The following is a 15,374-nucleotide window of genomic DNA, read 5'->3' as shown; positions in this document are numbered from 1 at the left end:
GTGGGCGGTGAGGACGACGCAGAGGTCCAAGAGCGGGCGAGGCAGGGACGACGCGGTCCTCTGCTCGCTCGACATGAAGCAGCGGCGGCGCGGGACTGCAGGGACGTGGAGTTTGGCGGCGGGGACGACCGGATCGGGGCGCGGGTGCAGGTGAAGAAGCTCCAGGCAGAGAAGGGGGCCGGCAGACAGCGAATCCGGCGAACTAGGTGGCGGCGCGACGAACTGAAGGAGGCGGCGGCGCACATCCTCTGTTCAAAAGACAGAGAGCTTCAGAGACGGGGACGAGAGACAGACAGAAAAAGGGGAGACCGCGAGGGGTCTTCACGGAGCAGGAGGCCATGGCGCTCTGCCGGGGACGCGTCGGCCTGCTCATCGTCGCCGTCGGCCACCGCGACGCGCATGCCGCGCTCGCCGGCTCACTCCTATCCATCTCCTCCTCGCTCCACCTCCTTCCGGCGGCGGGGGCATGGTCCAGGGGGCTGATTGATTTTTTTAAAATCTACTAGGGGTCTGTGTGTGATTATTTTGGGGCCCACCTGTCGGAAACGTCCTCAACCGCGCCAAATGACATGTTCAGTGCAATTTGCAACACTTTTACTGAATACGCGGTGGCTTTTGCAAATGATTAGCGACCAGGTTGTTTTCTGCTAGATAAGCCTCAAATGCTTGCAATTCACTCGGAATTCTATGGTGACCCTTGCGAGAGTTGCAAGAGTAAGATGAAGTTCATGAGGCAGATGCATGGTAACTTCAAAGATGGCATGGTATGTCAGCTTGACTTCTGTATTTCCTAGTTCATTGGGTTTCCTCAACTATCTAGGGTTTCGCATGCTCTGTTTTAACCTTGGTTTCACCACGAAAATGCACTTTGGTGCTCGAGCACCATTTAGCTTTATATCCTGAGCACTTAGTTCACTCGTGATCTGTTTCTCCTGTATATTCCAAGCCTGTAGATGGTCAATTAATTCCCGGAAGTACTGTATTTTTGGATATGCGCTGTCGGTCGTGGCCCAGCCCATTCATTGCAGTTTCTGTTTGTTTGGTACTATTGCTGCAGGGGGCATGTCTCAAAACATGTGTTAACTTAGTACTGATTAACAATCAGCGTATTAGGTCAAGTGCAATTAGGATTTAGTACTAAATATCATTGCAAAGTGACCAAAAGTATCTCGTGTCTGTCACCAAAACAGATTTGCAGAATCAAGAAGGTTGTACATTTTTTGCGGCGGGGACAAGATTGTACTGGATTACAAAATATTCTACAATAGTAATTGCAGATGATGATTAATTTTATGTCATGGACAGAAGTTCTTCCGTGTACAAAAAATGATTCATCAAGAGATGCACAATAATATCTCACGTGATGTTTACTAATTTCCTCGGTCTCACGGTGTAAGAGTTACATTATTGTGCACAAATACATGTTTTTTTGCTTTTTAAAATCATCCAAAAAATCACTTACGGATATCATATGTACGAATCCACAGCATGATCAAGGAATTTTGGCTAGGGAATGCTTCCCAGAGGATCAACATTATCATTCATGATGATTGTAACCCGTTGATTCAATAACGAAATGCTTCTTCCCCTCAAAAGAAAATTCCACTTGACAAAAAAAATGGTTACGACTTACACAAGAGGGCCATGAACGATTGCATTGGCAAGAAAATTTGGCTGAACAAAACTGGTTGAACACATACGTGAAGTGAGAGCAAATGCTTTCAGATGGGAGAAACCATAAACGAAAATATAAACAGGTGCTTAGATCTGGTAATCATGAAAACATACAATTTGGACAAAATCGACAACCATACACAACAGATCGACGAAGAATGACGCGAGGCCACTGCCGCTGGAGCTCAAATGGTCAAACACCGAAGGTGTCCAGATCTCATGTTCGTCGACAGTAAAAGGGAGAGAGAGAGAGAGAGAGAGGGAGGTGACAGGAAAAGGAATCAGAGAAAGACTACACACGCTTGACAGTTGTTAACAACTTAACATGGGCCATCACGACGATCCACGAAGCCGTTTTTGTCCGCGGGCACATGCATCCCAGGCGTATAAAGTGCAACGGCACCGCTGTAAATGGACGTATTCCTTTTGCATATTGCCAGCCAATATGCATCTCAACGCTCTAGCGGAAGCCCCAGATTCCGAGCTACATGGTGCCCGGGCGCCAAAACGCCTTACTCGTTTCACCACTGCTACTTGCTGCAGGTCATACCATAGCGGCTTGTGGACGATTTGGGAGGAGATGTCTCTGGAACCATTAAACTAGAAGACCCCAATGGTCAGGTGCATGATGTTGGACTTGCCAAGAAGAGGAACAGAACGGTCCTCCAGTCTGGATGGGGGGCTTTTGTCAACGCCAACTAGATACAGGAGAACTATTCCTTGATGTTTCGATACATCGGAATCTCCTGCTTCAAGGTTGTCTTCTTCGATCCCGATGGCGAGGAGAGAATCCTGTGCTGTGCAGGGATGAAGTGTCCTACTCATGTTGAAAAGCCAAGCACATACAGTGCTGATGTTTTGGGCAGTTCCCGTGATGGCACTGCCCAGTCTTCAGATCCAGATGAGGACTATAGAACACCAGGAAAGGAACTTGCAGTAAAATATTCCGATGATGAAGTTTCAGGTTATGTTGTCTACTAAAATCAGTTGGTTTCAACCCTTTAATACTACAGGTTGATCTCTTACTCTGGAATTCTTTCTTACAGCCGAATGTACTCCATATGAATCTGATTCTATGGATTTGGACAATGTTCACATGCTCCCAAAGGATTACTATGTCTTATCGAGGTAACACTATCTTACAGAAGAACGGATGCAGGAAATCGAGGCGACTGTCGCAAGAATTCAACCTGAAATCCCTGTGCTCATGGTAGTGATAAAGAAGAGCAATGTGAAAGACTACCCAGATCTGGTATGTGAGGTTCCAATTCTATAGGAGCTGCTAAGTTGCCTGTGTTTATATATGCACGCCTCTCTTGTCCTCTCTATATTTTATACTGTTTATTTATTGTAATGAGCACCTGGAAGATACTTTGGAACAGTAATATGCCATATTCATTGCTGAAGTATGGTATCCACGTCTTCCTTTACAGCTGAGATCTTGTAGGTTTCAGGAAATTTAGCCTCGGTCACAATCTTAATTTTGCGACTCTTAAGCTACGACAGAATCATATACATTCTGTCCCTCTTTTTATCAGGTAATACCTAAGGATTATGCATGTGCATGCTTTCCGCCCAACACTCGAACTGTCACACTCAAGGTGCCTGACCGAAGCAAGGATTGGCTATGCAAATTCCGCATCAGATCTGATGGATGTGGAAACAACCTTTATTTGCGTCGATTTGTTGCTGAAAATCATACCCAGGAGGGAGATCTCTGCCTTTTCCAACCTACAACAGGCGTTGAGGCAACAAAGTTCGTAGTAATGGTTCATCTGCTTGATAAAGCTGGAAGAGCTGATCTAATCTCAAACCATGGTAATGGTCAAGAAACACGTGTAGATTTTGTTCATATTTCAAGCAGCTCTCTGTCAGGTTGATACCACAAGTATCAATCAGCAAGTGGATTTTTTGCTAGTAATGCAATTAACTCCTTGTCATACAATCTTTTACAGTTAAAATTAATTACTTTGGAAATTTAGAGCAACTTCAATGGGGCGACCCATTTCGTCCGTGACTGTCCGTTTGGGTCGGGGCGGACAAAAAAGCCGGCCCAACACGCCGACCCAAACGGACGCGCGTCCGCTTTCGTCCGCCTGCCGACCCATTCCCGGCCCATTTTTTAGCCCGATTTGCGTCGGCGCGGACACAAGACGGACGCGCGCGCACTCGCCCTCTTTCCTCACCAGGCCCGCTGGTCGGTGGCACATTGGATTCACACACTCGCCCGCCTGCTATGTCGCCGACGCCGCCCATTTTTTCAGATTAAAATGGATACATAGATAGTTTTAGCGTACACAGATAAAAGAAAAAGACCACTACTCATCGCTTTCTGACTCCGACTCGGTAATGTCCTCCTCCGACGTTTGAAGGTAGGCGTCAGCAAGCTGCTCGTCTTCAAAGTCCCAACCCGAAGTTTCTCGTAGCTTCAGTTTCAATTGAGCTGCCTGCTTCCACGAACGCTTGTCCTCCCGATAGGCGGCTCGCTCCCTCCTCCTCGCGTCCCTCTCCGATCTCAATTGCTTGTAGAATTGACGCTCGTCAATGATGTCCTGCGGGTAGCCTCCGCACCACACCACCAAGGCTTCCACGTCCTTCTCTGCGATGGCGAGGCGACGCTGCCGCCTCCGGTGGACACGACGATCCTTGTCGGTGAAAAGCCGCGGGAGAGGCGCCAAATCCTGCGCCCGCTGGCTCGACACCTTGAGAAAATTCATATCCTGACGAGGCCTCAGGAGGCGCCACGCCGCTGCGTTGTGCGCGCGGGCCGCCTCCTCTGCGGTGTCGAAGGTGCCGAGGACGAGACGTTTCTCGCGAAACTAGATCTCGGCGGAGAAGGCACCGGAGCGGCGCTCGCGGACTCCGCGAAAATCCGAAGCGCCCAGGCGGCGCACCGACATGGTGGCGCAGAGACGGGGAGAGTGGGCGGCCGACAGAGTGTGGAGGGAGCGCCTTCTTTATAGCGAGCGCCGGCCGCGGCGCGCGCGCGAACCTTTCCCGCTCGCTGGAGCGCCAAAACCAGCGCGCGCTAGGCCGCTTTCCCCCGCGCGCGAACCTTTCCCGCGCGCTGGAGCGCCAAAACCAGGGCGACGGCACGATGTTAAACACGCGCGGTCATGAAAAGAGGTCGGCCCGTTGGGCGCACTGCCGACCCAAAACTAAAAAAGGACGGACGACGGACGGGCGGCCGACCCAAACGGACAAAAAAGGGACAAAAACGCCGTCCATTTGGGTCGGCCCGTTGGAGTTGCTCTTATTGACAGAAGATGACGATCCACGCGAATATGGATCTACCCGCTCGGGTCAATGGGAGACTCCTTCTAAGCTTCGGTACATTGTGGCATGTAGGAGCCAACTTGATGAGGAAGATGAAGCTGAGCTGGATGCTCTTGTTGCAGAAATTCAACCCGAAATTCTTTTGCTTGTGGTTAAAATGATGAGGAGAAATGTCAATGCTGGACGACCTTCTCTGGTAAGTAGTCTTGATCCTATTTTGCACTGGTTGACTCTATTGTTAGTTTGTTCTAAATTCGTGCGGCGCACCACATTGTGATTTGTTTAATTTAAATCGAGTAGCTTCTATTTAGAAGGATAGGCCTGACGGAGTGGTGAAGTACCCCCACTTGTGCCAAGAGATCCTAGGTTTGATGCAGCCTCTCTGCATGCGCACCTGGGCGTGGGAGCTTTTAGCACTGGGTTTGTCCTTTTTTGTAGTAGCCCCTAGTTCACATTGAATAACGGTCAAGTGTCTCATGATCAATTTTCGATTGTTCCAAGAGCATATATTATATTTTCCTACGCAAACACTTCTAATTCTCTTAGTTCCAGGTATACAATTGGAGTTGTGTCCCATGATTATTACGATCTTGTTGTGGTCGGCCTACATTAGTACCTTAAACGAGCTTGTCGCTCAAAGAAAATTATTCTCTAGTTGCTACAGTTCTCTAGCAAACATGTATATATCGCTGCACATTCATGGTTTCTGTACAGCACACGAGAGATGAATATAGGCACGAGTTATCAACAATATTTGTTTTCTTGATTAAATTTGGAACAGTTGACTGTTAGATTAGTTTGTCATTGCATTATTTCTCTTGTTAATGATTGTCTTGGTTTCCCATCTTATCTGTATAATCAGGTCATTCCTAAGGGTTATGGAAGGGTACATTTTCCCAATGAAAGCCAGACCATCACACTTAGACTCCCGGGGGGAAGAAGTGGCACGCCCATTTCTATATCAAGGGAGACAATGGTGGCTACTACCTTGATGGGGGGTGGTTAGAGTTTGTCTGCGACAACCATTTGCATGAGGAGGATATCTGTGTGCTCCAACCAATAGGCAAGGGTGAGGGGAGAAGGTTCACGGTGATGGTCCATTTGCTTCTCAAGGCAAGGAGCACCAGCAGATTCATTGGTGGTGATGACGCTCTTTGCTCCAACAACAATGGTGGTGGAAGCAGTAAGAAGGGCACGCCAACATCCTGCGTCAAGGCTGATTGTGTGTGTACGCCAACTAACTAGCCGTGGTTAAAACCCGTGAGCAGTATGTCTAAGGGTGGCTCATTGTGTGTGTGCGTGTCTGCTTAATTTGTACAGAGTAGAAGAAAGTAAGTTCAGTTTTTGCAGCTTAGACATTTATTTGCTTTCTTGTCTAATCTTATCTGCAGGAACGTCGGGTGGCTCTAACATATCAGGGTACGTGGTGCTAGGAGATGGCACTCGTTTAACCCTGCCACAAGAGAAGATAGTCGTGGAGAAGGTGAATGCGATTCACTCTGAGGTGCCCATCTACGTGGCAGTCATTGATAAGAGCAGTTGTTTTTCCCTAGTAAGTTGTGAAACCTCAATTAGTTTCTTGAAATCCATCCATGAATCCGAATTGTAGCGACTACTATTGTACTCCCACCGTTCCTAAATATTTGTCTTATCTCAACAAATGACTACATACGGAGCAAAATGATTGAATCTACACTCCAAAATATGTCTACATACATATCTGTATGTGGTAGCCTATTTAAAATCTGAAAAAAGACAAATACTTAGGAACGGAGGAAGTACTTGTTATTTATCTGTTGCACTTGCAAAAAAATAAATAGGACCTGGGCAGAGCGGGACATGCTGCTGCTGTTGACGGCCACATTCCCGAGGGGAACCAAACGCTGACGTTCCATCAGGCCGGGTGGAGCAAGCCATGGCGTGTTGAGGTGCGCGACGGGCGGAGGCTCCCTGGGGGAGGGTGGCGCGAGTTCGCCGCCGACAATCGGTTGCAGGCCGGAGATCTCTGCCTGTTGGAATCGGTGAAGGAGCACATGCTTGCCATGGCTGTCCATATCATCCGACTTGAGCAGTACTGCTAGCTTAGTAGTTTCTGTGTGAGACAGCGAGAGGCTTCGACTGATGGTTCGTTGGTCCTGACTCCTTTCTGATGCTGCTTCAGTGATGGTGTTCGTTCAGTGATGCACTAGTACATTTCTAGGTTTGCTGGTTGATCCTTTTGCTTCCAGGGAGAAACTTTGATCATGGCTTGTCTCCGTGTGATGAAATAGTACGTGCCACTGATTAAGCTACATCATGTGATCTTTGTTGCATTATTGCTCAGACATAACGGCTGCTTTTGTGTCGTGACATGCCTTGATGCAAATGATGTTGGAAGAACTATGCTAGATGCTTTATGTGACCCATTTGGCTTTTAATTATCACATAGAAGTGTCTACCCCTTCCGCTTTACAGGGTCAATCTTATTTATTTTTTGGTTTCCTTGTTTGTTTGCCCTGTTTAACAGTCTCTCCATCACCTGTTCAAATTTTAAGGTGCATTAAATTGTTGCACGCATAATAAGATTAAACGCACAAGGAATACTCCCTCCGTTCATTAATTAACCCTTGCGGGCAATGATTTAATGCGCCTTAAAATTGGAACATGTGATGGAGAGACTGTTAAATCGTTGCACAGAGGGTTAAATGGAAACTATATTTGTGGGCAACAGATAATCAGATAAAATCATGTGCTCACAAAACGGTGGTTTGTTTAGAGGCGGCCTGAAAGCTTTTTTTGAGGAGTTGTATAGGTGGGGTAATATTGAGTAGTTGCCTTGTTGTAGGGCTGTGTATACCCGGTCAGTAAAGCGGTGGACCTTTTTTTTTTACCCTCTCTTCTATCAATATATGACATGTCCTGCTTGTGCCTATTTCAGAAAAAATAAATCATGTGCATGATGTATGGAGTTCCTAGAGGTGAAATGCTCAACACGAATTTTATGATAATCTCCTAGTGCAACCAACACGAGGCAGACGATTGGTGGAGCACATAATTATGATTCTATTTAATTAACTAGTTAGCCACGATTGGTGGAGCACATAATTATGATTCTATTTAATTGGCTAAAAATACTCTATCAGTAACTAGCTAGCCATGATTTGCAGAAAAGGAATTGTATTTATTCATCTTCTGTGACGCCCTTTTTACCACTGCATGTACGTTGCCCATAAATGGATGGCTCCTCCAAGTAGCATGTTTAGTTTCCTTCACCTGCTAAGAGGAGAACATGAGAGAGGAGAGTAGCCACTAGCCAGTACGTCCTAGTGATCACCAAGTGTGCCCTGAACGTCCCAATATACTACTAGTATTTGATTTCCACATTATGAATGGGATGCATTAGGAAGTTGAGTTGAACAACCAAGCCTCCAAGCATGCTTCGAGTGCTGGTTCCCTCCTTGTGTTAGTCTTTGTTTCTGTGCAGGCTCCTCGTGATGTACTGGTTATGATAGTCTCAGCATGATGTACTCCCTCCGTCTAGGTGTGTAAGTCATCTTACGAAAACCAAATAATCCCAAAATACTAAGGCACGGTGCATTAACTTTTACCTTGTTTCTTGTTTCTTCACATATCAACCAATAAGAGACAAGGGGTGTGCATGCTTTTAATGACTTGAGACTATCAAACACGACATGCAGTGGTTAGTTCATTGCATGCAATGCTATTAATTAACAAATAAACATTAATGTCTCTTGGTTTCCCCTCCTCCTTGATCATGGTGCACAACCTAAAATGACTTACTCACCTAGACGGAGGGAGTATGGAGTTCAACTATAGGAGTATCGAAAAGGCGTGGTAGTTCCCGGGGGTCAGGACCCCCGGTTATCTTATCCGTCCGGGCCCGCTGAGATTTGTGCGGTGCTGAGTATGGAGTTCCTAGAGGCAAAATGCCCGACACGGATTTTATGATAATCTTGTAGTGCAAGCAACACGAGGCAGATGACCATAACTTGTCAAACACCCTATAAAAACCTGTCAGAAGACTATGCTTCCATCGGTCTAGTCCTGCACAACTAGTATAGTTCTTCACATCCGATATCCACTATTCTTCTTTCCTCTTTCCTTTCCAATCTCACGATAATTACAGCAGGTATGGCTCGTATCACGGCCAACGTATTGTGGCTCCGACCATCTACCTATGTTATAGCCTATGTTTAGTAATCAATGCATATCCCTCAATTATTCCCAACCAAGGACCATCATCGTATGTTACACCTATAGCAAATAAAGGATCGTTGTGGTACATCAACCTATGTTAACTTCGAACCACATTCCGTAATTTATAGGCCTTGTATTTCTAACATCCCACGGGACCACTTCTCCATCCACTTTGATACTCCATTCGCTCAAGGTTGCCTTGTTTTAAGTTGTGTCTCCTTCCGTCCTCTGCTCTCATTCTGTACTCGTTCTCACTTTCTCAATAGGATCACGTCGTGTGCCACAGGGAGTTCAAACTGTTATTAGGTTTTCCATTCTATATGATCCATCAGTCAAAAAAATAGTAGTACCATGTGAACATGTATCTAGATGCATAATTTCCTTATGCACTTTGACACTTAAGAGTAGGAGACATGGGGAATCTCACAGTATCGCGGAGCATGGAAGTACCATGTAGTATCAAATAGTGGAGATCTTACAGCGAGCAATTAGGGGGTTTGCTTTTTGCGGATTGTGGCATCGACCAGACGACCACCACACCAACTCAATCATGCTAGCTCAAGGTATGGCTAGTAACTATCATCTTAAAAGTGAATTCTGACAAAGATCTCGTTATATAACCATATGAGGCACGCACCAACTTTTCACATTCCCTAGAAAATAAATAACTTTTTTTGAAACCAGGTAAAAGACTTGTCATTTTCATTGATTAAGAAGAAGAGAATTGCCCGATTAATTGACGGAAAACCGGGCTAAAACCGATACATCACAGCCCACATGACATGGGCACCACCGGCCAATCTGGACACTGACATGGAACAAGACACGACGGCACATGCCAACGGTTGGCCACACGCGCAAGCAACCGACAACTCCGACTTTGACGACGGGCAACACAAGGAAAATATGCAGGACTTGCGCCGACCATGCCCACCACAAACGGCCATCAAATGTCTGTCATCGTCATCACTGGACACGCTCCAACGCAGCTCCGACTTCAGAGCAACCCAACAACCACGGAAGAGCACCTCGGACACGCCGGGAAGAACCGACTACCGAAGACCACGCCGCGACCCAAGCTCCTCTCAACACCATCATCATTGCCAAACAGAAATCAGCGCCCCGCCTCAGCCTCAGCAAACCACGCGGCGACGATGCCGCCATCGATGGTGAAGATGCCATCATCCTCCAGACTCTCAGTCGTAGCCGGCTCCGAGACGATGCCCCCAAGGAGGAGAAAGATGCGAAGACGCCTCCATCGCCCGATCCAGCGGATCTGAGGTTTCCCTCCGGAGCCCAAACCGTGGGGAGAAGGTGGAGCACCTCCACAACGACGCTTCCAAGAAAGACTGTGGCACCCGCGGGCGCCGCCGTCGCCGGCTCCGGTGAATACCGAAGCAAGGATTGCTTCCGGAGATGTGCCGACCACCTGCCACCACCGACAGCCGCCCACGAACCACCACCCTTACCGAGGCCGACTCCAATCTAGCCACGGGACCCCTCGATCCGCCGCGTCCAGAAGTGCTCCGCCCCCAGGCCGGAGCCGCCACCACCGAACCCGGGGCCGCAGCCCACCACCGCCGACGACATCACCACCAAAGGAGCCTGACCAGGCCCATCGGTCCGGAGCCCACATCACCAGATCCAGAGGCAAGGGAGGGCCTGACCAGATCGGAGACCTCGCTTCGGGCCTCGCTGCGAGATGGCCGACAGACAGAGAAGCCACTGGGAAGCCGTAGCCTCGCGCGACGCACAGTCCTCCGCCGTCAGATGTGGCCGGAGTCACATCGAAAGATGGGGAGGGGCGCCGCGGTCGCTGGGCCCCAACTACACCGCAAGGCACGGCCCCACCGACGCCGCGGAGCAGCCGCGCGTCGCACCGCCAGCTCGAGCCACCGCCAGGGGATGCCGCCGTTGCAGGGGCTCCAGATCCGCCACCGCCTCCTGCCGCCGTTGGACGAGAGGAAGAGGAAGGGGAAGACCCCGCCGCCGCCGTCTGCCTCCCGGGCTTAGCTCGGCGGCCTCCTCCGGCGACGGCGAGGGGAGGGAGGGGGCGGCGCGGCGGCGCGGACGAGGGCTCCGCCCGAATCGCCAGAGAGGCGACACGGGGGATGGGAATCAGAAAATAAATAATTGTGTTCAACCACTTTGCAACTAATAAAAGATAAATAAATAAGCAAATCAAAATGAGTTTAACCATTTGTTTTAAAAAGAAAGCATCTTTGCAACCGATCTCTGCAACAAGGAGCTTTACAAACAACTATCGTATGGATTAACAAGTAAAGCACAAATTAGCTGCAACTAATACTATGACTAAATGCTCTGCTATTTTTTTTATAACTAAAGAACACAACTAAACTCAAAAGAAGTGCCATGGTAATAATTCGAACGATTTTATCCCTACGTCGGATCGGTAACTCTTCTTAATTAGGGCCTCGACTTGTAGGTGACATGCATGTCTTGTTCAAGTCGGCTGGGCAGTTCACTATTTACATTTGGCCTATGTCTATTGTACATGACACCCAACTTGTAGCAGTAAGTAATCATTGTATAGCAACTTCAGGTGACTCGACTATGTAACACCACCTCCATCCACCCACCCTCCATGAGCTGTAAATCACCCAATGTTCACTACACACCCATCTACTGATCTACCGTATGCGGACCATATCTGTTGGAATTAAACCCGACTCTTAGTTGCCGTGTCCGGCTCGTACACGGAGCAGTCACCTATTAGTACTAGGATTAGAACATCTATCCGAGTAGGCTAGATTATATCGGTCCTAGGTACTATATATACGTGTGTATACCCCTTGTAAGCTGTACCGATCAGAAGCAATAAAGAATCAGGAACGTCAGGTTCCTGTGGCAATACCTTGGCGTTGTGTGCTTGGTGGCGTTTGGTTTCCGGCCGGCTGGCCGTAGTGTACGCTCTCACGTGTTTCTGGTGTTGCTTGCCGTAGCTATCGATCAGGAGTTGATCGACTAGCAGAAGGCTATCTTTATACTGCGGTCCGTCTCGACATAAAGCACTTCGTCGAGTTCGTCAGTGAGCTTTGTCTCTTATCGTCGTTCGTCGTCGGTCATCGCCGTTGTCGGAAAGTACTCGGCGCCGGGACTGGGCCAACAATATCATTAGCCAGTGGAGTAATCGCTGCCCCTGAATTAATAACACATGCAGGTTCTGGTCGTTCTGTTACTGAATAAGGACGCCTGATTATTGGCATTACACTTGAAGTCGACAACTTTTAAATCACCGAGATATGTATTTCAATTCACGTCCCTAGTTTCTACCTACCTTGAGATCGGTCATGTGTCTAAGTTAAGAAAATTTGCATCCATGACAAGGAACAAATTTGGCTGGATTGAGATATGGATCAGATCAATACACCACACCTCTCTTATCCTCATCTCCACCATCATTTTGGTACTCCATCAACGCCCATATCTGTCCTTGCCTTTAAGATCCACATGTCCCCATGTCTTAAAAGGAGCCCCTTACACCTCTCTCTACGTCTTCATCCTCGCGTTCCTACTTGTTCACTCGTGATTGGCATGCATTTAACTTGTGTCCCATTTCCTTTTGTGATCTCATTTCTCACTCCTTCTAAATAGAATAATACCTAAATTGCTACTTTGTGTGCCACGGGGAGTTCAAACATTTTATAGCGCATGTGTCTCTGTGATCCATAATTTCCTAATGTTGTTGACACTTAAGAGTGGGAGGCACGGGGAATTATACAACAACTATGTCTTTCACAGTACCGTCACTCTAAGAATGAAGGTCCTTGAAAGAGCAAGGTGAGGTTGCCTTTTTGGTGAATGCGGTGATTGACCACCACTGCCAGCACAATCACGTAGGCTCAAAGTTTGGTTGTTCAAAACTTCGTAGAAGTATCCACAGCATTGTATGAAGATTTACTATTCTTCTCAAAAAATAAATCATGTTCAACCATTTTGCAACTAATAAGAGAAATAAATCAGCAAACATATATTAAAATTAAGGCAGCATTGCTGTTTAGTTGACAGCGGTGAAGCACATACAATTATTTGGTCTCGCCAATGATTTTGTGATGAAAGTCGCGTCTCGCCTCACCCTAGATCCATGAAAGTCGTGTATCGCCACTGCCTAATCCTGGCGCCATGCTGGTTGCCGGTAGGGCTGGATTAACGAGTTGCTCGGCTCGTTCGGCTCATTAGCATTAAGCTCGTTATCATTAAGCTTGTTAATATTAATGAGCTAAAACTTCTGTTTGGCTCAGTTCGTTATGAGCTCAGTATGCTCGTGAACATTCACGAATGCTCATTATAAGGTAATAAACAACACAGAAGAATCCCATGATCTCATGACCGTCGTCGTACTAGAGCAGAGGTGGTCAAATCCCTAGCCACTGCACTCGCCCACCCATGGATTTGTTTGGTTCCCGACGGTTGGCTCCAGTACTAGTGGTCGCCTCCTCTCGTCGATGGTGAGCTGGGGCGCAGGGCCCCTAGGCTGGGCTAACTAGCACCATGTTATTAGTGGGTTGAACAAGGGGAGGCTCAGGCAAACTATTGGAAATTAAACGAGTTAGTTCACAAAATTAGTTTGCTCGATCGTTAAGCTCGTTAATATTAACGAGGAAAAACACTGTTTAGCTTGGTTTATTAAATAACAAGGACGAGTCTAGAGCGCTCATTATCCTCGCGAGCTTCGAGCTTTTCGTCCAGCTCTAGTTGCCGGCGGTCGGGCGATCTAGTGGTTGGCGCTTCTCCTGTCTGGCTCAAGAGGATGCAGACGTGGAGGAGAGGTCAATACAGGCGACCATCGCTCTTGACGTGCCTCAAGGGTCTTCGGCCGGGATGCGCCGCCGGACGGTTTTGTCAGGCCGTCGAGGAGGCCACGTCCGAGTAAGTCTGTCGAAGAGATACCGAAGGAGTTTTGGGATGACATTGGATTTTCTACGTATGCTTCTCAGGTTTGGAAGAGATCATCGGCTGGATCTTCGTCTCAAGGCGAATCTGAGGCGTGTGCCCTTGTGTGCCGTTTGGACTCCGGAAGGACCTCTTGACGCCGTGGCCGCCCATCCTGTCGGCCGAGGGCGTGCAAGCACCGCCAGCGCCGCAGCCATCTCGTGTCGTCAGTGGACGTAACCGGCCGTTGGTCAAGCCATAGCATGGCCCGGTCCGCCGCCACGACTGTATCCACCGAGGAGTTCAAACATTTTAGCGCTTGTGGTCTCTATGATCCATAATGTCCTAATGTTGTTGACACTTAAGAGTAGAAGGCACGGGGTATTTTACGGCAACCATTCTTTGCAAGTATCATTAATCTAAGAAGGGAAAAATATATTTTTTGTCCCTTAACTCTTTTAAAAGTATAGATTGGTCCCTTAACTTCCAAATCAGCAAAACTTGGTCCCTGAACTTCTCAAACCAGGTAAGTTTAGTCCCCAATACCACTTTGAATGGTTTCTGCCCAACTTTGACAAGGTTTTGTGTGGGACCCAGCTGTTGGAAAAATGAAATAAAAGCACTAAAAATTTATTGTGGCTATAGATTCGAACCAGCGTTGCCACCCTCGCCCTAGCCAGATAAACCCACATGTATTACTAGTGGCATGCCATGCCGATGTGCATGCATGCGTGGTGAGCATGTGATGTACTCCCTCCGGTCTTTTTTACTCACTAGTAGAAAACAGGGTTTTGGTCACGGGGTAGTTTTCACATTAGTCCCGGTTCAGTCAAGAACCGGGACTAACATGAGCATTTATCCCGGTTCGTGCGGCTAAGGCATTAGTCCCGGTTCACCTGGACCCTTTAGTCCCGGTTCGTGCCACGAACCGGGACTAAAGGGTGCGATGCCCATTAGTCCCGGTTGGTGGCACCAACCGGGACTAAAGGTTAGACCTTTAGTACCGGTTGGTGCCACCAACCGGTACTAATGGGTTTTGAGGCATTAGTACCGGTTCATGGCATGAACCGATACTAAAGGTCCCATTTTCAAACTCCCCCTCCCTCCCCGTGGACCGCCTTTTTAGTTTTAGAAAAAACAAAAGAAAATGATGGAAATGTCAAAAAAATAAAATAAAATAAGTTTCCCATGTGATATGTGGTCTACTTGTTGGGAAAATTTACAAATATGAATTTCGACTTTATTTGCAAAATCTCTCTGGAATTTGTAAAATGGGCATAACTTTTGCATACGAACTCGGATTAAAAAAAATTTATATGAAAAATCATCTACTC

The 15,374-nt window shown here is 47.6% G+C and overlaps 1 pseudogene; it reads left to right on the top strand.

Moving 5' to 3' along the window:
* Window positions 1–338: 338 nt before the first annotated feature.
* On the top strand, window positions 339–7,031 carry LOC119300019 (annotated as a pseudogene).
* The last annotated feature ends 8,343 nt before the right edge of the window (window positions 7,032–15,374 follow it).

The sequence above is a fragment of the Triticum dicoccoides genome, chromosome 5A, assembly GCF_002162155.2.
Source record: "Triticum dicoccoides isolate Atlit2015 ecotype Zavitan chromosome 5A, WEW_v2.0, whole genome shotgun sequence".
In the NCBI taxonomy this organism is placed as follows: domain Eukaryota; kingdom Viridiplantae; phylum Streptophyta; class Magnoliopsida; order Poales; family Poaceae; genus Triticum; species Triticum dicoccoides.
Note: the sequence above shows the minus strand (reverse complement) of the source record. Positions and strands in the feature narration are given on the sequence as shown.